General features: G+C 44.2%; 1 protein-coding gene across 2 annotated transcripts in view; it reads right to left on the reverse strand.

Annotated features, from left to right (window-relative positions):
* CSNK2A1 (casein kinase 2 alpha 1) overlaps nucleotides 1–4,635 on the reverse strand; it is a 44,588-nt gene extending 39,953 nt beyond the window's left edge. The window contains exon 1 of one of the 2 annotated variants that reach the window (XM_053394606.1): nucleotides 4,511–4,635. The gene's annotated coding sequence lies outside the window, so the exon portion shown is untranslated. The remainder of the gene's footprint in view (nucleotides 1–4,510) is intronic. The other variant, XM_053394607.1, reaches the window with a different exon arrangement.
* Between the last annotated feature and the right edge of the window lie 3,024 nt (nucleotides 4,636–7,659).

Below are 7,659 nucleotides of genomic sequence, written 5' to 3' on the forward strand. Positions count from 1 at the left end.
AATTTGTGTTTCTGCAAGGAAACCTGAAGAAAAGGGTGTAACTATGTAAAAGATGGGGAGCAAAGGCAGACCCTTATGCAAGGTCACTCTTCCATTGGGTAGGTAGGCAAGCATATTGAATTTCAAAGCATCAGCCGGGCTTTATCTGCACCACATCTCATCAAAAGGAGCAATTCTCATTTGGAATAATTTAAGAAAGGCACACCCACATTTTGATAACAAGCTCTAGCCAGTGTGCATGCCATGGTACCACACATTGATCCAAGCACTGAATGACAAAAAAATCTCCCAAGTCTGGAGGGTGGGTTTTTTGAGAAAAGTGGGTGGAGCAAAATATGGAGCTGGCAACATTTCCAAGCCCTGCTGGCTATATTCTGTGTACTTCTGCAACAGCCCAATGGCCACAGAAATGTTCACCCAAACACTGCTTTAGAGCGGGGTCAACATGAAAGCTTCCCATGTTTATTAGCAGGTCATCCATTACATTACACATACAGGGTGTAACGCACTGCAAGCTTTATGTGGAGCTCAAGCTTGATTTGGTCTGCACAGGAGGATTTTAAAAGCTGAGATTGTTTTGTGAAACTCCATTCTGGCGGCGACTAATGATTCTAATCAAGAATTTGAAAGCTAGCTTCCATCAGCAGCAAGAAAGAAAGTGTTCCTCGGGGCATAAACCTCTACTGTACAAACAGCTTAGGATACTTTCCCCAGGGCAATCAGCTTTTTCTTGCATGGTTGCACAGGCCAAAAGGTACATTCTTATCAAAATGGTAAAAAAAAAGAGAGATGAGGAACCCCTGACTGTACCACCTGCAGATCTCACTGCTTTGTGATTTGCAGTCAGTGTTCTGTTGTCCAAATTCTGTGAACCAAGTGCATTTGAATCAGCTTATTTTACATAATATTTCTGCTTCTCCTAACCATAGCTAGGGTGCTGAAGACTTACATGGAGATGTTTTCAAAGGATCTACATCTCAGGATTGTGTGTTTGAGCCCCACAAGTGGGCAAAAAAATCCCTGCATTGCAGGGGGTTGGACTAGATGACCCTCGTGGTCCCTTCCAACTCTACGATTCTATGAAAGGTATTCTCTGTGATGGTTCCCTGTTTGTGGGACAATCTCTCCAGGGAGGCTCACCTGGCACCATTATCATAGATCTTTAGGCATCAGGCAAAAATGTTTCTCTACAACCAGGCCTTTGCCTGATTAACATTCTATGGCCTTTTAAATGTGTTTGTGGGAGGGGAGTTGTTGGTTCGTTTTTTATGATGTATTTTGTGTTCTCTTTGTACTTTTATGTTGTGAACTGCCCTGCGATCTTCGGATAACAGGCAGTATAATTTTTTTTAAATTATGAATTTATTGATACCCTGCCTTTCCCACCACGGCAGTACACAATTTTAATAAATAAAATCGTAGCCACCAGCTTCAGGATGGAGATCCAGCCGAAGTATTGGGGATGAGCCTGTCATTGTATTGCTTATAATTTTAAATAAGTCTGTATGTCACTAAATCCTTAATTTAGGAAGCCTCATGAAATAACCATTCATTGATAACAAGGCCATCTTTATTTTTCTTGACATACAGCAACACAAACTCGAACTAGCCTAAAGACTTACACTAACAGGGATGCCCCTCAACCTCAAATTAAAATTTGCCTTTATCAGTTAAAAGTGTGTCTCCGCAATGAACCAGCGAAATTGTCAGTTGATTAACAATTAGCAGTGCAATCCTATACATGTCTACTGACCAGTAAGTTTCATTGAGTTCAATGCTATTCAACTACGAGGTAAGCATGTGCAGAGAATCCTGTAGCTCTAATAAGCCAACAACAGAGATCAACCTCTCACAAGGGGAAACACGGTAGAAGATAAGAGATCAGTCTTCAGCTACCACAGCTTATCCTGACCACCACCACCAAATTACAGGCAGACATTTGCATATGCTGCTGGTTGGGAAAGCATCCCTCATGCCCACTTAGCCAGGGCAGATGTACACTTGGTAGTGGGATCATACTCCTGCAAGGGCTGACAATAAAATCTGGGAAGGAATCTCTCCCTATTCTAGTGGTAAAGAAAGGAGAAGTCCTCCCTAAAGACCCAAGATTTAAAAGCTCCAGTATGTAGCATGCAACATTCTCAGGCTATCCCTCACTTCCCAACCCGCTATTCCTACAAGAATAAATGAAAGTGGCCCAATATATAGCCAAACTGAGATGATGCAACTTGTCAGGTAATGGGGAAAGAGTGTTTCTTACCTAGTAATATTACATTCTCATGGGGATAAGGAGGAAACCAATTCAGCTGAAGATGAACAGAACTAAAATGGGCACTTGCTAAATATATTCATACCCAACAATGGGGAAAATATGAGAAAGTCTGAACATTTTATGCCTGCATCTAATATTTTTTATTCATCCCCCCTCCCCAACTGCTATGAGGACTGGAATCTAGAACACTGTAAGAAGCTCTGAAACTTTCACTGGAAATGTTTCTTTGGCTCCTCACATTCTGTTATTTCTAACCCCATTAACTTGCCTATAGCTTCTTGACTTCCTAGTGTGGAGTTAATACCTTTTGTCTATCACTGTGGGAAAAGACATCCCTTTACACCAACTGCACATACCAAGGAAGGAACAGCTTTCTTGGGCATGATCCATGAAAAGAAGAGACAACAAATCGTTAAACAAAAAGCAAGGGCAGAAAGCACTTCAGACAGCAAGAAATCAAATTTGTAGGATCAAGAGTAAATTTTAATATATCACACTTTACTGTTTTCAGGTACACATATCTGTCCTATCCTATCTAGTCTGATCTTTGTATACAGATGGTTGCAGGATGGGGAGAAATCCCCACAGTATCAGCACCACAGTAACTGGGGAGAGCACTCTTCAACTGTGCAGAAAATGTTCCTACATTTAGCTGGAACAAGGCAATCAGAACCTCCCATCCCACCATAGTCCTAAGAAGACAGAGAGGCTTGTCTTGGGAATTACCGTATTTTTCGCTCTATAAGACGCACCAGACCATAAGACGCACCTAGTTTTTGGAGGAGGAAAACAATAAACAAAATATTCTGAATCTCGGAAGCCAGAACAACAAGAGGGATCACTGCGCAGCGAAAGCAGTGATCCCTCTTGCTGTTATGGCTTCTGGGATAGCTGTGCAGCCTGCATTCGCTCCATAAGACGCACACACATTTCCCCTTGCTTTTTAGGAGGGGAAAAGTGAGTCTTATAGAGCAAAAACTACGGTAGCTGGGAGAAGAGCACCTCAGTCAAGACTCTACAAGTTCCCTGGGGATGACTCTACTCAGTAGTGCCTAGAGGCTTCCAGTTGTCCACTGCTGGAAACAGGATGCTAAATTAGACAGACCTTGGTCTGATCCAACCAGGTAATTCTTATATCCCCATTAATGATAGGGCAAAGGAACCAGCAATTTTCACATATTTACCCTAGATTTTTAAACTCTCCTAACCACAATTACTCAAAGAGAAAACAATCCTGGGAAATGATAATACCTTTGTTTTTGAAATGCAGATTAGCATGCATTAACGACCCCACCCTAGGCTATCCTCAACCGTCCAACAAGCTCCCAGAACCACAAGCCCAACAGGCTCCCAGAACCACAAGTCCAACAGCCCTTGCTGAAAGATGCTCAGGCTCAAGCACTTGGGGTCATCACAAATAAAGAGATTTACAGGTACCCTTCAGCCTCTGACACAGAAAGAGATCTCCTATGCAGCCTGGAAAAAGGGCAAAATATCCTACACACACACACACATCCACCATGATCTACCCCTCCCTGCCCCCCTGGAGGGAGACACCCTCTCCGTTCTGCCCCCACCCCAAAAGAATCCCTGCAGACCCACAGCAGGACCCCTCCTTCCTCCCCACCCAACATCATATGCAAAAGAATATGCCAGAACACATATCTTTTGGGGGGGGGGGGCGAGAGAAGATAACCTTTTTTTTTTTTTTGCTAGAGTGCAAGAAGGGCCACATTGGAGGGGGGAGGATGCACCTTTCAAAGGACTGTCCTGCTTCGTTCCCAGACTCACATAATTGGGGATGGGGGGCTCTTTCTTTCCCCTCCCCCCCCAGCAAAACGAAACGTTCCAGTGGTCAACTGGTGCACGGGGGGGGGGGCTCTGTGGGCGGGGTCTGCTCCCTTCAGGCCAAGGGGCGTCTCCACTGGCAGCCTCACCCAGGATGGGGAGCCTCCCCTTCCCCCCCCATAGGCTGCCATACTATGCAGCTGCCTCATGAGGGGGGGGGCGAAGAAGCAAAACCCGCACTTCCAGAACCAGAGACCCCTCATTTTCTCATATTATATATATGCCCCCCCACTGCACCGCCCCCTCCCCTCCCTTGAGGCTCCAAATGGGGGGGAGGGGGAGTCGAGGAAGCCCCGCCCTCCCCCTTCTCCCGCCTCTCGGCCCTTTCCCCTCCCCCCACCGGGTCCATTCGGGACGGGGAAGGCGCCCCGCGCCCCTACGGCCACCCACCTGAGGAGGAGGCGGCAGCAGCCACCACCGCGCCTCCCTCGCCGGCCTCACACAGACAATATGGCGGAGGCACAAGGCTCGGCCGCCAGCCGCAGGGCCCAGAGCGAGGCTGGCCGGAAGCGGAAGTCGCTGCCGCGCCGCGCGCTCGGGCCTCTCTAGAACTCGGGAGGCTTCTCTGTGTGCTGCCTGCCGGGGACGCATGCGCAGGACGCTTTCCAGGCGTTGCCTTCTGGGAGGTGTAGTTCTCTGAAAGGCAGGATTGGGGACCGAGCTAGGGGAGTCTGACTAGCAACTGTTCAGAGGTGGGAGATGATGATGATGATGATGATGATGATGATGATGATGATGATGATGATGATTATCGTCGTCGTTATTATTATTATTATTATCCTCGTTTGTCAGCGTCTGACCTTTGGAACTCCCTGCCTCTTGAGATACAGCAGGCGCCTTCACTACACCTTTCCCGGCGCCTGCTAAAAACTTTCCCGTTTAGAAAAGCTGGGGGACACTAACTAGCAACTGTTCAGAGGTGGGAGAGTATTATTATTATCATTATTATCATTATTATCATTATTATTATTATCAGATCCACCACAGGGAGACTCCTGCACTGCACTGTAAGGTGTGTCACTTTTATAATTAAGTGTTTTAAAGTGTTTTAAATTTGTTGTTAGCTGCCCTGAGCCCAGTTTTTGAACCGGGAAGGGCGGGGTATAAATAAAATTTTATTATTGTTGTTGTTGTTGTTATTAATAATAAATAATAATAATAAATTTTATTTATATCCCGCCCTCCCCAGCCGAAGCCGGGCTCAGGGCGGCTAACAACAGTCAAATAATCAAACAATCAAATAATCCAACATTCTAAAAATATTTCATTATAAAAATTAATTAAAATCAAGTTGATGGCAACCATTAAGCAAAATTCTGTGCAGGTTGCCAGAGGAGGGAGTCAGGCTGCGCCCTGACCAAAGGCCTGGTGGAACAGCTCTGTCTTGCAGGCCCTGCGGAAAGATGTCAGGTCCCGCAAGGCCCCAGTCTCTTGTGACAGAGCGTTCCACCAGATTGGAGCCACAGCCGAGAAGGTCCTGGCTCTAGTTGAGGCCAGCCTAATGTCTCTGTGGCCTGGGACCTTCAGGATGTTTTTATTTGCAGACCGTAGGTTTCTCTGTGGGGCATACCAGGAGAGGCGGTCCCATAGGCACGAGGGTCCTAGTAAGAGGTTTATAATAATAATAATTATAAGGAATGTTGAATGATGCTGGATTGAAATTGAGTGGTTTCTAGCTGTAATGGTATAAAGGAACATGAAAAAATGGTTGGATAGAAAATAAGGTGTTTTTATAAGCTATAATGCTTTGAGTTAAGGATTTGCTGAACAAATAATTTGAAATAGAATACAAGAAGGGGAGGTATGAGGAGGTCAGAGAAATATGTTATTGAAAACTACGTATTATGAATTATATGTCTTTTTAATTTTTTTTGTTTGTTTTTTGTTTGCATAAAAAATTTGAAAACTTTAATAAATATCTTTATATATATATATATATATATATATATATATATATATATATATATATATATATATAATTATTATTATTATTATTATTTTACCCATTTAGCTGGAAACTTGCAATGCGTTGTGGTCCCTCTCACATTCCAAGGGCAGGAGAATTTGCTCAGGCCATTAAGAAAAACTCTCTGATTCCTTAATGACCTAAGGAATGTTAATCCTCTTTTGTCTGTTCCCTAACTACCCATTAGCCTGAGTGTTCCTGCTAATTAGTCACCAAAAAACTCAAAAGTGTTTTTCCTAGGTGCTCCAAGAGCAGCATTATTATTATTATTATTATTATTATTATTATTATTATTATTATTTTCCATCCTTCCTCCCAGAGGAGCCCAGGACAGCAAACAAAAAGTGATGAAAACATATTCAGAATATCTTAAAAATAAGTCCAGTACAGATGTAGACTGAGAGAGAAGTGGAAAGGCGTTTTGGAAGAGGAAGATCTTCAGTAGGCAGTGCAAAGACAACAGAGACAGTTCCCTCCCCTTGATTAGTAGATATGACTCCTGCATTTCAGAGGGTTGGACTAGATGACCCTTGGGGTCCCTTCCAAATCGTACAATTCTGTGATTCCTATACTTCATGAGACAGACCTCCTGGTATAAGATAGTATCTGCAGGACTCCCTCACTTGCAGAGCAGAGTGATAAATTGAGTATATAAAGTGCAGGGTGCTTGAGGACCAGGACATTCGCAGGGAAACCAAAATAATAATAATAATAATAATAATAATAATAATAATAATAATAATAATAATTTTTTATTTATACCCCGCCCTCCCCAGCCAAGGCCGATCTCAGAGCGGCTTACAAGCAATAATAAAAACAAGTTAAATGATTACAGCTTAAAAACAAAATTAAAAATACAACATAAAAATATTGAAACATTAAAATAGTAAAATGTAGCCTCATCGCAGGAGGAGAAGGAAAAGAAAAAAGAAAGAAAGGGAGGGAATCAAATTGGCTCCAAGCCAAAGGCCAGGCGGAACAACTCTGTCTTACAGGCCCTGCGGAAAGAAATCAGATCCTGCAGGGCCCTGGTCTCATGAGACAGAGCGTTCCACCAGGCCGGAGCCAGAGTTGAAAAGGCCCTGGCTCTGGTTGAAGCCAATCTAACTTCCTTAGGGCCCGGGACCACTAGGGTGTTGCTATTTATGGACCTTGAGGCTCTCCGTGGGGCAGACCAGGAGAGGCGGTCCCGTAGGTACGAGGGTCCTAGGCCATGAAGGGCTAGTTTACAAAGCTACTGTACTACCAACCTTACTGTATGCTTGTGAAACATGGACCACTTATAAACGCCATCTCCAACTCCTTGAAAAATTCCATCAATGGTGTCTCTGAAAATTTTTACACATCACTTGGGAAGACAGAAGAACTAGTGCCAGTGTGCTTCACGTTGCGGCTTTTCAAGTTGCAAATGCAGCAAACCCGGAAGTGTATACTTCTGGGTTTCACTGCGCGTGCACTTGCAGAAGCGTTCTGCACGCTTCGCACATGCGCAGAAGTGCCGCTCTAGTTGCAGACTTTTCGGGGTGCAAATAGCACCCCGGAACAGATCATGTCTGCAACTAGAGGTACCACT

The sequence above is a fragment of the Podarcis raffonei genome, chromosome 6 (assembly GCF_027172205.1).
Source record: "Podarcis raffonei isolate rPodRaf1 chromosome 6, rPodRaf1.pri, whole genome shotgun sequence".
Taxonomy (NCBI): domain Eukaryota; kingdom Metazoa; phylum Chordata; class Lepidosauria; order Squamata; family Lacertidae; genus Podarcis; species Podarcis raffonei.